The sequence below is a fragment of the Pezoporus wallicus genome, unplaced genomic scaffold (genome assembly GCF_028554395.1).
Source record: "Pezoporus wallicus isolate ANWC-B61680 ecotype Strahan unplaced genomic scaffold, APGP_CSIRO_Pwel_v1 contig_6520, whole genome shotgun sequence".
Taxonomy (NCBI): Eukaryota; Metazoa; Chordata; class Aves; order Psittaciformes; family Psittacidae; genus Pezoporus; species Pezoporus wallicus.
This window is the reverse complement of record NW_026636887.1, coordinates 222586-237050: the sequence shown is the minus strand read 5'-3', so window position 1 is coordinate 237050 and position 14465 is coordinate 222586. Positions and strand designations below refer to the sequence as shown.

General features: G+C 43.7%; 1 protein-coding gene across 5 annotated transcripts in view; it reads right to left on the bottom strand.

The window, feature by feature from the left end:
* The window catches only part of FARP1 (FERM, ARH/RhoGEF and pleckstrin domain protein 1), a 217393-nt gene extending 203818 nt beyond the window's left edge, over positions 1 to 13575 (bottom strand). For all 5 annotated transcript variants that reach the window (XM_057402081.1, XM_057402086.1, XM_057402083.1 and 2 more), the window contains exon 1: positions 13226 to 13575. The gene's annotated coding sequence lies outside the window, so the exon portion shown is untranslated. The remainder of the gene's footprint in view (positions 1 to 13225) is intronic.
* Positions 13576 to 14465: the final 890 nt, after the last annotated feature.

The following is a 14465-nucleotide window of genomic DNA, read 5'->3' as shown; positions in this document are numbered from 1 at the left end:
GCTCTGATGGGCCCTGGGTTTCACCCCCATTTTACCAAGCCTACAGTTTTTCCTGTATCACTCCCTCAGAAAGTTCAGCCTCCAAGTGAACCACACTTCTTTATCCACCGAGTCTAAATAAAACTGCTAGAAAAACCATTAGGGGTTTTGTTGTGAGGGAACAAAGCAGACACAATCACAAATTTAACAAAGTACGGCTCTTGCAACTACCAGGACTATTTAGTAGTCAGGGAATACTAACCATGTGTACAATGCAGGAGGCTTATGGCTCAGTTCTCATCTGTCTCAAGTGCTCAAGATGAAGAAATAGATAAACAAGAACTACCTATGAAGTTGTTGGACCTTGTAAGTTAAGGTAAAAAAAATGGTATTTTATTAATGAAAGACAACATAATGAAGAAAAAAGTACAGGGGTGGTTATTAATTCCTCTTAAAGTCTCCCCCACACACACCCCCCCATAAATTCTAAGCATGAAAAACAAGCAGGACAGCCAAATGCAATGTTACTTTAAGGGAAACAGCATGTTACCACAACCCTCAGCTTGTGAAGTGGCTCTGACTTCTTGCATGTTCTGCAGACCGTTAGGAAGTCCTCCTGATGGATGCACTCAGTGAGGAGCCTTCAAAGTTATATTAATCTAATTAAAAAATAATGACAATGAGTGGCTGTCTCTGTCAGCAAGCACAAGGTACTGCCAGGCAGCAGTGAACCTCTGTTAATGCTTGTAAGGCATAGCAGCACCTTACTGAATTCCTGTAGCAAAGTCAGACTTGCTTGAAGGGGCTTAGAACAATCAGAAGTAAACAAATGAACTCCTTATTAAAGCCAGTTTTTAAAAACAAGGGTCATACTTTAAAGCTTTTATAGCTTACCATCTGTCTAACATCTTACGGAACAGAATCCACGTTCCACTAACACTTTTGTTATTTCACTCCCCTTTTTTGTCTCTACCATACCCAAGAAATTCCATGATATACTTCTGCTATCATCCTTCAGCTCAAAAAACAGATATACTAACCAAAATAGGTCATCATGCCTTACTAACACAGATAAAATGACTAAGCGTATGGTAAAAAAAGGGAACCTTGAGGTTATTAGTCACAAACTGCTTTAGCTCAGCAGAAAAATAATGAGCAATTCCATTCCCAGAAAACAATTTCTTGAAATTGTTGAAAATTCTTGAAATGTTGAAAATATTTCACAGAACATGTAAAACAGCAGCTAGAGAAGAATTACTGAAATTCTGACTGACCTGCTGGTCCAGCAGCCAGCTTACAGGTGATCTTTCTAGAAAGCTGACTGCCATGAAGACAAACCCCTGCACAGGGAGTTCTACTGAAGAGCTCCGGCCGGCTAGTAACTTAACTCTCTGTACTAGAACTGGATGACCTAGAGCAGAATAAAAGCTTCCCAGGGAACCAAGGAGACTGCCCCAGCAAAGCAGCAACAGAATGAGCTGTTTGCAGAATAATGAAGTGTAGGAGCATGTAAGGGATGTGGTCTTGCAAGTTGAGTGGGCAGTTTAAAGACTTAGGAAGAAATATAACACTTCTACACAAGCCAGTTTACCAGCAGGAAGAATCTCCAACAGTAAGACTGTGAACTATAGAGTAGATTTACTTTTTTCTTTTAATGGAAGCAGTGGTATTTAACACATCGGAGAGAAGCCTGAGTAAAAACATCAGTCCTTATAGGGAGCACCCTTGAATCAGATTATGGACACAGAAAAGACTATTTAGGACTATTGCCAAGATTCTTACAAACACTAGCTCAAGCCTGTAGTTACCTAAAACTTGTCCTTCAGTCAGTCACTGAAAACACAGCTCTGCAGGCAATGGAAACAACAGAAACTTCACCTTACAAATCACTGAACAAGAACTGAAGCAGGTAAATACCAAGGGTAATTATCAGACAGAATATAAGGCCCTGTCCATTACAGAGCAAATGATGTGTGTTTTAACTGTTCAAGGTGCCTAATCTGTTAACTGACTGAAAAAGATACTGACTTGTAAATTCGAGGGGAAGAAGAATTTCTCTTAGTGGAGAAATTATTGAATTAATTAAGTAAATCAGAGGCATTAATAGTCAGATTCTCTTAATCACTGATAACTGTCTCACAATCAGCTCATGGCTCTTAAATGTTTCTTAATCACATGGTACATACACAAAGTGTATGTAGAACTCCCATGACAAAGAACAGAATTTAAAACTCATTTTAATTTTGAATCTTGCAACGATCTGAAAGGAAATCTTTAGCTGACTGTATTCTGCCACAGGGGAGAAGGGAATAAAAGCCTCTAACAAATCCATCAAGATAACCGTCCAACACCAGCCTTGCTATTTGCAGTCAAAATCATACCAATCATATACAAAATACATTGCAGCATTTAAAGGCTTTATGCCAAAAAAAAATGTTTAGTTTTATTGGGCCATCAAAACCTCCAGATGAGCCTTCAAGAATATTCCTGAAAACGTACATACTTACACTTTTGTTGAAGATGTAAATGAACAGCTAAAAAGTTCTGGGACTCTCTATCACCAACTGTTTTGGCTATAAGCGTACTGAAACTTTACAAAACATAAACACTGTGCTCTTCCATCACATTTATCTTGTCAATGAAAGAATAAATACAAATATTACAGATAAATCCCATAGAGTGCTGTCACAGACAGTAACTGAAGAAGGAAAAGCAAGTAAATATCCTACAAATAATCAATGCTTCCAGGTTTGGAGAACACCAAATAATTTTTATGACCTGAAAAACTTATAAAAGTACCATCAGTAACATCTCAATTTAATTAAAGGAATGATTCGGATTGCAGACTTGCTGCCCTTTACTTCAAGAACAAAAGCCATACAAAGGACTCGTTTCACCTATGTTGCTGTGTGACTTTAAAAGCGGAGCTCTTCTCTCTTGAGGCTTTCAGAGCATCATTGGAGGACAAGACTGTCCCTGCTGCAACCACCCATTCCGTGACAGAGGAACTGCTCCAGCCACTGTACCAGGTATTATAAATCTTTCTTTTCCAATCACAGAACTACAAGGTAGAGTCCTCAAAACAAGCACCCATATCACTGCTACTCCTCTCTGCAGTTCTGCGCAGCACGAGGAATTTGAGTAAACCTCCTCAACAGGAGAACACTAAATAAACACTGTAAATTAAACAAAACTATGCTGATGATCTAGTTGCAGTTACTTCCAATTGATTTGGAAGAACTCAAGCTTTAAACTTTGTAAATAAAAAAGGATCAGGCCTTACTGGAGGAATACCAAAGAAGGAATTAGGAAACTTTCCTTGAAAAGTAACCAGACTAGCTTGTCCTCCTGACAAAATTCCAATTAAATTTAGCCTGCAAGTCTAATGAAAAAAAAAAGGTTATTCCAGGATTTGCCTAAGCACGTTAATGCCTTGAATAAATTCACTCATTGGTTAATATACACACGTACAAATTATAAATCGCTGCAGCATATTTTATTTCACAAAAGTCAGATACTGCCAAAAGACTCTGTGAAACTTTTACCCAGCTGATACTGTATAGTTCAGCTCTTAGGCATTTCAGCCTTCTCCAAGTTGAGCCAAACTGTCACTTGACTGCCACAGGAAACATATCCACACTAGTGAAGTGGGGTCACTTACTGTAATTCACATATTCTATGGGAAAACAAAAGCAGATTATTCTACTCCACTCCTGTGAACTCCTCTGCAGAAAAATCCTGGAATTACTTGCAGATTTTAAAACATCTTCTTAGATCCTGTTATACACTGTCAGGTTGGGTTTATAATTAATTTTCAGATATTAGTTTCATTGGACTCTATCTACTTGCAAGGGCCAGACCTATTAATCTCATTAATTTTCTTTTCCATGTCTCCAACCCAAGTTTTCTTTGCCAAGCTGGAACCATTCTCAGATCACCATTCTCTGAAATGAATTCTGCTCCAGGGTTAGCTCAGAACTGCCACAGATACAAGGCTTTAAAACTTCTAGAAGCGTTTCACATTTTCTGGTAGACATTTATTAGACGCATAGCTACCATTTTCCTTTCACAGCACACATCCAAGCTTCAGTTCCAGTCCTGGGATGCTTTTAAGTGGAAATTTATCCAGGTTGGAGAGGGCATCTTGTTTTGACAAAAGCAAGCACAAAAGCATAATATAGACTCTTATTCAGGATTTTTTTTTCCATTGAGTTATGTCTACACTACAAGGAAAATTCTATGAGCTTTGTTCTAATCCTGCAGCAATAAATATCCTTGTATCACACTGATGTTGCAGAGAATCCAAAGATGAAGGGGCACACCTAGCTCTCCCTACTATTTTCTTTACGTGACACCAGGAAGGTAAATGTAGTTCTGTTGCCTACATCCACCTTTTGTGTTATATACTCAAAAGAGGTCACCATCTCTGCAGTCAACTACTTCAGCTTTAATTAGGTTATTCTTTGTTTGTGTATCAGCTGTTCTCATCACATCACCTATTCTCCACTTTAAATATTTCAAATAATAACATAAAATACATATTTTCAAACATTACTCTCCCTCTTAAGGAAAAAAACTTTCAAGAAAATATTCAGTAGTTTTACACACTTCCCAAAGAAATTTTACTGACAGATCTAAGGGGGTCAAAGCAACCCTAGCAAACAGCTGATTAAGAAGAATACTGCATTCAGTTTTAATGCTTTCACATGTATGTCTGAATTTTCCTGAATATACAGACTGCTGGATTTGATTTTCAGTTCCAGAAAAAGAAAATGCTTCTGAACTCCCATCTTCTCATTGTATGTACAGACACATACACGCTACTCCATCACAATGGTGATCTTATTTTTCAGTCATGCACTTGTAACATGCCCCTTTTAGTGCCTAGCTCTCCTCTGTCATGTAATTTCTCTTCATTCAGGAGGACAGAGATGACTCCTGTGTTGGGTTTTCTCAAGCAAACAGCTACAATCAAGAGTCATTTGCTCGTCCATTGCTTCAAATGATCCCTGAAGCGTTATTACGACTAGAAACTGTTCCAATGATTTCTCTGGTGCCTTAGCCAGCAGTCACTGCACACAAAATTAAGGGAGAAATGTTCACGTTCAAAGTATTGCCTGATTGATCATTTCTTGGTTCAGAATCTGAACTAGTCCTTGATTTGCACTTGAAAAGCAGGACAACTGGAGGTAAACTTCATGCAGATACCCTGCTCTTGCACCATCACTTTGGTGTTTTACTGGATAAAGGCATGCTACTTCATGGCTACAACAAGCATCTCCAGGTAACTGCAAAATTGCACTTGGTGTCAATGTGGCCAAGGTTTTTGATAAAGATTACGCTTTCTGGACAAGCTTCATTAGTGCTAGGTTTGTTTTCTCCCCACTAAGAGCCACTATGTAAACATGCTCACGTCTGGTGACCAACAGAGCTAATAAAAATTGGTTTCTACTCAGATGATGCCCTTCTCTCCTCCCCTGCATGATGAAAATCCAGCTGCTGCATGGCTCACTCCACCACACACCTCCTGTACTGCCAGCCAACCCCTCTCTCCACACTGTCCTATTTATTCACTGCTAATTAGATGGCACGAGGCTGCATTTGCTTTAAGCGGCATCTATGCGACTGCCAAGCCAATACATGCGCCGATGGGGCAGCTGAACGGGCAATGCAGATGACCTCCAGCAACAGCTGCAGGGATTTGAGTCTCTCCTCTATTAAGCACTTACGTTTTAATTAAGTTTCACTGTTTGCCCAACAGTTTACGGAGGTATAGGCAGAGAATAGTCAGAAACAAAGAGTCAGCGTTACCATTCAAGCCTTAATTGTAAATAATATGAAGGAACAACTTACCCCATAAAGTTACCACCAGAACCTCCCTTCCTACAGGTCCATTTAGAAATTCTTCTCTTAGAGGTTCACTTCTGACACACAGGTTTTAGGCAAATGGATCCTTGGATCCTATATTCTTGGAATTGTACTGTTTCTGACTTATCTTGAAATTCAAATATTATTAGTAAACGCAGAGTTGTGAGCGGCACTTAATTAGAATGTCTTTTTAAACCTTTTTTATATTCAAATGGCAGAGTCACTTGCCCTTCTCTTCACTGCAATACTATCACACCATCTGCTTTGTCTTTGCTTTATTTATTTATTTATTTGCTATGGAGGCACTGCCAGGGTATTTGCTGCTAGCTTCAGGTTCAATATTTATTGAATCCATTAGACTACATTCTAGGTATCTTTTCCTTTTTGCTTATTTTGTATTTCTTTTCATGGTTTCTAGTACTTTATTTTCCAGAGTACTGAAAACAATGCTCAACATTTCAAAGGACAAAGGGGGTGAAAACGGCATTCTGCACAAAAATGTTGAACAATTTTGTTTTCCACATTACACCAGTTAATTCAGCTAAGCTGTAAAAACAGGTTAATAAACAATACAGGTTACAATGGCATAACCATAATCTTCCTACATGCACATACTGATGCCTCTGTTTAAAAGGCAACATTGAATGTTTAATATGTTAAAGGTAAACATTAGTGGTTTCAGCTTTTACAAACACAATGCAAAACAGAGGTTTTCAGGAGGAATTCCCACAAAGATAAGATAGGAACCAAGGTCTTCAATTAAAAGGACAGAAAACTACCTCTGAGGAGGCTAATCTTGCAGGTTCACACCAAGTTCAACTTCTGTAATGCACCAAGACTACTTGCTAAATAAATACACTCTTAATTCTCTACCAGGTGCAGCAATTGAATCCCCCCCCCATTCTCCCCTTACTATTTGTCATATTGTTAGGGGCCTGAATACTAACTGTTCCCTGGAAAATAGCAAACTCCTGAGAGAAAACACAACTTCTGCAGATTCTTGCTTCCGTAAGAGCTTTGCCTTCCCTTTTAGCCTTGATGTTTGAGAAAATAACCTCAGGCAGGACAAACTAAACAAATCATACTTTTCCTTAATCTGAAAAAGATACTACTTATTACACACCACAGCAAGAGCTGGCCAGAAACTTCTCAGTTGTAACCACTGTTATTGCAATCATAAGACTGCAGAGAATTAACAAAATAAAACCAAACCAAATTCATTTCACTTTGATGGTAAGCCATAAGCAGCAATAAACTCCAGGATAATTGGAAAAGTGAGAGATGAACAGGAAAAAAATCCTCAACTCCAAAAGACACCCCATTCTCTCTTTCCATAACCACAGGAAGATCAGGGTGGCCAGGGAAACGCTCCAAGTCTGTCTGATACCTGCTGTGTTCCCAGAGACTCTGAATGATGTGAAGCCCTGCTCCAACTGAATAGATATCACCACATCCTCCTTTCCTTTTAAAGTTTATTTTCACTTATTTACAAATGCAAAGGAAAACACCCCCTATATAAGTACCATAAAAGTCTGCTCAGCATTCCCAACTCTCTACACTAGAGTCTGTTTTAAACACACCTCGCAACGGAAAAAGGCAGCTACCAAAGACATACTTGCTATTTCACATAATTTAATGGTACTCTTCCCCTCCCCTGAACTTCCAGGCCAAAAATCAATGCCATACAAACCTGCTGAACAGGAAGCCTAATTATTCTAACATGTGCAACCAAAGCGATAGGGAGTTTCACAGTAAAACTGATAAGGAGAGACATAAAAGACTAATGAGCAGCCTGCCAGTGCTCCATTGCTGGGCTAGCAAAAGTCCCCATGGAACACCTCTGGTATTGTTCAGTGGAGGCTGGGATGTGGCCAAAAACAACACTCAGAGATGGAAGAAATGAACACACGATGTCTGCAGCTCAACTGCTTAATCCAGGCACTGAAAAAATATTATTTGAAAGAGCATAACCAGCAGAAAAATGCATGATGCGGAGCAGAAAGAGCCAATTAAATGTATACAGGTTACTGAGCAGCGAGACCTTTTGTGCCACATTTGCTATTTGAATAAATTGACAAATGTCTTCTTGACCTGTGCCTTCAGTGCAGGTGACTGAAAATAAGGGTCCTTCATTAAGGAGACATAGTCGTTAGTATTATTCATGATCGGCGATCAAACAAGTGGTCCTGCAGTAATCAGGAATGAAAGACACAGAAAGGGTGATGGTGGCCAGCAGAAGTAGCAGCCCCAGACCAGAGAAGGAAGCACCCAACAATACCACTCTTTCCTATTACTGCTAGGTTTTCCAGGTTACCAGTAAGTCGTCTTTTGGCCTATAAAAATGTGTGCCCTTCCCTAGCAGTGTTTTGTACAAGACAATGCAGGTATGTGAGCAGCTTCTCCCAGAAGCAGCATTCCTATTTCCTTTATGTATCCAAAGCCTACTCCCTCACTCAAGAGCAGCTGCTTCAGGCAGGAATGGCTTGCTGCTAGTATCTGTTGAGAAAATCATTGCTTTTCTTCAGACAAAACTCTCCACGTGACACATCTGCAGCTGTAGAATTTCTGTACTATTTTGTGTATTGTACACACCTTGTATTCTAGAAATAGATGCCCTGGGAAGATCTATACGCTGGGGGAGGAGAAGGTCTCTGGTTCCAAGACTTACTCTTTTCTGTGTTAACATACCCAATGAGGGAGAGAACTTGAAACAGCAATTTAAAGAGCCTTACAAGTCAGTAGAATCACACCTTAAATTGGAGTGTAATAGTCTCTTACAGTACTTTCATTGTGGCAAATTCAGTCACCCTGCAAGGTCAAACCATTACTTTGGCCTCCAGGTCAGCATATTTGCAAGGAAACTGGAATTGAAATCATCATTAGCATTACTACTCATTTGAGTAGTAACCTCCAGTAACGATGCCAAGGGAGCCAAAAACCTGATTTTAATGGCAAGCAGCAGAGTGCTGCATAGGCGAAGGATCACCAGGAAGGGAACCAAGAACACCACCTCAGAGACACGGTCTCCCACCTTTCAGGGGGCTTTACCATTACACCCAATTTATGACCTGGGAAAGAAAGGAGTTTGGAAACACCATCCCTGCCTCACACTGAAATACCACCCAACCCCCCAGGTGTTCCTCGTGCCTAGTAATAAACGTGTATTGTACAGAAATCTACTGTAAACCTCAGTACGCAGATTTCATGGCTTCCTTCCTCCATTTTATGCAGCAATACAAAACCAGGTTTTACTATACAGAATTTACTGCGTAACATTTGAGGGTACATCACAAAAATCACGGTTCCCTCCAAGATCAACAGAAAACAGAACTTTAGCACCTCTATGAACTTCACCAGCATGACTTCATTTTGTTTGAGTACCAACTAACAGAGACTCCATTCTTATTTAAGCCCTTTCTGATAACCAAACAGTAAAAAAATCATTTCCCCTATTTATAGTTCCAGATTAAAAAAAAAAACCTAAACAACTGTAGCTGCACACCCTGTTTCTCAAATCCCCCAGAAGGCATATCATATTTTCATTGCTCATAATATTTAATCAAGTCCACTTCATTACAGACAAGGCTAAAAAGCTCATCATGCTGCAATTGATTACAAACAAGCCAGGGCCCACATCTGATAAAAGATTGACCTAATTGTCTTATTCGCCTACATTTCCTCAGGCCAGATTTACTGACATTTTGCATGAATTCAAAGCTGACTGAGCCTCATGACCTTTTATACCTCTGTAATTAGTCTTCTGTGCCTTTACAACCAGAAAAGCAAGTTGTCCCTTTACTCTCCCTAATTCAGCAGACCATCTGTAAAGTATAAACTTCATCTACTCATGACCTACCAGTCAGAAAAGTACACGGAAAAATAGAAAATACACAAACTGTGACCTTACAAAGTCATGAAAGTAAGTCTGGAAAGGCCCTTTTAAGATAAACATGCCAACTACTAAAAGAAGAAACTAAAAAAGCAGGACAAGTTGGTGGACCCAAATTCAATAAACAGCATTTTTATCATGCTTTTCTAAAAAAGAACCATATAAAATAAGGATATTTGCATAGACAATCACCATGAAAAAATAGTGGAAAAAACCAAAACAAACTAGAAACCAAAACCAGTAAGTTTAGACCCCATCACTAATATCACAGCAGTATAACGCAAACATAGTGATTCTACCCTAGAGTGTAATCAAGATTGATAATACAGAGGTTTAACTGCAGAAAACTTCCACTAGAACCTCATTTATGTATACAATCAGGCTTTGCAACCCAATCCTACAGCTGAAAAAAATACTTATAATTACTAACCTAAGTTTGAAAAGATGGGTCAGGTCGATTCCAGTGAAGTTCTGGTTGAGGCTCCCTGCTGCAGTCAGCAAGACACAATCTGCATTCCCCCACACAAAGCAGAGACAAGGTCAGAGCACTGACCCACACTTCAAATTCCAGTCTCGGAAAAGAGGGACAGACAACCATTAACAACCAGTGAAGACACAACATTGTTCCCTGCACAGTCTTCCTTCCACCTTGCAAAACCTGAGGGGACGTACATGCCTCACCAGCAACAGGCTCATGATCCTTTATCCCACTGTCAGCCCTGGAATTTCTCTGCCCACCAGCCAACTTGTCACTGCAAACACTGTGAAAATAACATGGTCCCATGGACCAGTCTCATGCCCTAACATTTCATAAGACACAGCACTAGTCTGTCCCTTTAGATTTAGAAACCTGTGCCCAAGAACAAGCTAAAGACTTAATGCAAAGATATTTCAAACCAGAGCAGCATTTCTTTTGCACAGCTCCATCAGGAAGCATACATAATCTAAAAAGCTGCCAGCACTGGCAGCCTCGTATTCATCAGTGTCAAGAATTCTTCTATTTTTTAAAAAGAGCTGCTAATTTTCATCCTATATGTATTTCTTCAGGAGAAGTTTGGATTTTTTCCTAAGTCAAATTAATCTAAAATCAGCAGGGAAAGTTTACTGAATAGCTCTTTAAATTCAGAATTCTTGATCTGAATTTTAATGCAGAAATACATCTCCTAAATCAAGTCTTTCTCTTTCGTTTTTCAGACCATCGCATTTCCGTGGTGTTTCCCCTCTGGTCATTTATCATCCACAATTTTCTTTCAGAAAGTTTGGTTACAAGTAGCACGCTTTAAAGTATTGATCACAAAATGACTAATGAACTGTGTCAACATGGGAGAGGATAAAAGATTTCCAATTTGAAGTCCAGCCACTAAATAGAAGTCAAGCTTTGCTATTACACATTCAATCTCTTACCAACTTCTGATATTTTGATATTCCATGTTGCCATGTGTTACACATTCTGCTTGTTCGGTTTGTTCACAAAAATAGAAGCAAAAAAAAAAAAAAAAGAAAAACACAATTTAATTGGCTATAAGATATTACAAAAAAAATTACAAGATATTACAAAAAATTACAAGATATTACAAAAAAAAAAAAAAGAGCACAGAAATACAGCTTTCTAACCCCTTCCCACTGTTGGGGGATGATGCTCACTGTTGGCCCTACTGCAAATGATCCCTTCCACAGCTACATTTCATCTTCAGTCTGTGGGGATAAAAGCATTTAGAGTGTGTTTGGGCTTATATAGCAACGTCTCAGATTTCAAAAATAACAGCTGTCATTCAACGTGTTATGCATAACCTCTCAACTTTGCTATTTGCAAAGGAAAGAAAAGAGCCTCTACCCAACCCTAGAGCAAAACCATACCTGAGAGAATGAATTAGAAAGCAAAAACGTTAAGCAGGATCCTTGAGCCACAGAACTGTTACACTTTGCTTGGCATCAGGCGCTTCTGATACCAGGGAGGGCCTTGTGCAAAGGAGGACAACAAGCTCTTACCTGGCTTCATTCACAGCCTGCTCCTTATGCACACAGAGCTTATCAGCGTGGCTGCAAGTCAGGATAACTACAAGCCCCACGCTGCAATGCGGCGGGCACAGCACCCATGGCTCCCATCCTCGTCCTGACGTGTCACCCAGCGCAGTTTCGAGACCCTGGCAGGTCGGACACGTGAGGCATGGCTAAGAGGATTTTGTACTTTCTTGGTATGTGGGACCATTTCTGAAGGGCTCAGATCCACTCATTAGCTAGATACTGCAGTTCTTGCACAAACATCCCTAAGTAGGGGAAGGGGATATCTTAATTCACAAGAACATTTGGGGATTTTCTTGACTCCTTAGGAATTTTGTTTTTGTTGACTTGATTCCAACATCAGCTGCCTGCTGTAAATACTTATTGGACGCAATACACGCAGTGTAAGTATCTGAGATACAGAGTGTGAAACAGCTGTGCGACACTGTTCCTTCAGAACAATCCTCTCTCTACTCTCTAGGGACAGATCTCTTTTGAAGGAAGCCCTGGAAAGAAGGCTGCGACCGAAAAAGATACTCTACGCGTTTCATTTATTTCATGCCAGCAATCAAGCAAAACCGGCAACTTTGTAACACAAGTGCACAGAATTTGTGTCTGCTTTAAGAAAAGCAGACGAATCACGAATGATAAGGCCCACTACACACGAGCTCCCACTCGGAAATTAACTTCTGTTTACTCAAAACTTTCCCCAGCGGTTCATGCCCGTTTGAGGCCGCTTATACCCAAAAGCGGCGAACTTTCCCTCTCGGGCAGGGGCAAGGCGATGTCTGAGGCGTCGAAGGAACCAGGCCAGAGCCGCCTCGGCGCACCCCTGGGCAGGAGGGCTGAGGGAGCACCGGGAGCCGCCAGCTCCGAGAAGGGAGTCCGGGGTGGGGGGTCGGCGCTGGCCGGAGCCGAGCGGGCAGCCCACACACAGGGCCACTGCCCAGGCCCTCCCCGGGCCGCCGTGGGGCCGAGCTGCCTTCGCACGCCCTCCGGAGCGGCACCTCCCCGCCAGCCTGAGCTAAACCTTCCCTCGGGACAGCAGGGACGTCCGCCCGCCCGCCCGCCTGTCCCTCCCTCCCTCCAACTCCGGCCGTCACCGACCGTCCCCTCAGCGCTCCCGCCCCGGGGCGTCCCATCCGCCGCCGGGCAACTGCCGCGGGGAGCCGGGTCCCAGCCCGGGGGCGAAACAAAAGGCACCAAGTTGAGTGGCCGCCCTCGCGGTCCCGGGGGTTTCGGGGAGGGAAGGTGGTCTGTGAGCCTCCTCGCGGATTACCCTCGGTAATGGGATTACGCGGCGCTCAGCTGTCCGCCGGTTGTCACCGCCCGGGGAGGGGGCGGTGGTGCCGGCCGCCGGCTCCCTCACGCCCTCCGGCGCCCCACGGGCGGGTCCCGCCGCCTGTCCGCAGCCCACGCCGCGGTGCCCGGCGGGCGCCACCCGCTGCCGCTCCCGCCCGGCCCCATTGTTCGCCGTGCCGCCCTTACCGTGCGCGGGGCTGGGGCTGCGCGGGCTCCCGCTGGCTCTCCTCGCTGTGGCTGGTGCAGGGGCAGTCGCGCTGGGCCGCCGGAGGTCCGAGCCATTAAAAGCTCCGTGGGCAGGAGGAGGAGAAGGCGGCGGCAGGAGTGGTGGTGTTGGCGGCGGCGGCGGGGGGAGGAGGAGGACAGCCGGGGGCTCGCAGGAGCAGGGTCGCCATGTCCGGCTTTGCAGCGGGGGGAGCCCACCGGGCCTGGCGCTAAGGAGAAAGGGGACAGGCAGCTGCGGAGCTGGGGGTCCTACTGCCGCCAGCACACCGGGGGAGCGGGAACTGGACGCCGCTCTCCGCGCTGCCGCGGCTGCACCTCCCCTAACCCTGCCCCCTCCCGGAGGGGGAGCCGCCGGCGGGAGGAGACGGCCGAGAGCCCCCTCCAGCGTTCACAGGCGGTGGCGGCTCTCCATGGCCGCTGCCGGCGGCTGAGGCAGCGGGGTGCTCGCCTCGGCGGTGCAGCCCGTCGGAAGGAGGAGCGGCAGCAACAGCGACCACCGCCCTGCGGTGCTGGGGACTCCAGGTACCCCGCTGCTCCTCCTTCTCCTGCCGGGCACTAGAAGGGGCGAGCGGCACTCAGGTAGCAGTCAGGGAAGGGTTAAAGCAGCGGCCGCCGCAACACCCTCACGGGCCGCCGCTCCCGCCTAACCTGCTGTCCCGCTCTGAGGGTTTGGGGCCACCATCCGACCAGGTGCCCTGAGCGGCAGCCCGCAGGCAGGTTGTCCCCTGCTGCCCTTGGGGAGGGAATTGGCTCACTCGCCAGAGCTGCGAAGCTGAGAAACTGGGCACCTCGTCCGGGAGGAACCAGGACATCGCCTCAAGGGGCCTGTGCAAACCCATTAATAGCCCGGCTTCTCTGCTTTATCAGGAGGCTGCAGGACTCCACGGAGAGCAGATCGGCGCTTGATTTACCAAGAGGTATCCATTCCTCCACATTCATCATACCCGAAGTGCTTGCCTGAAGAACAGAGAAACCAAAGGACTAGTTGTATGGGTAGCGCACGCACTTTATGGTTACTAGTTAGCAATCTAGATTTTCTTCCTCATTAAACCACCACATACCTGTAAAATTTAACAGGTAGTAGCCATCTGGGCTTCAAGGGCCATCTCTCCAAACGATCTCCACTGCAGTATGTAAGCAGAAAGGAGACCGCGGCTGGGGCTGTGCCTTTTTCTTGCCCTCAGGGAAGACATGGAGGTGC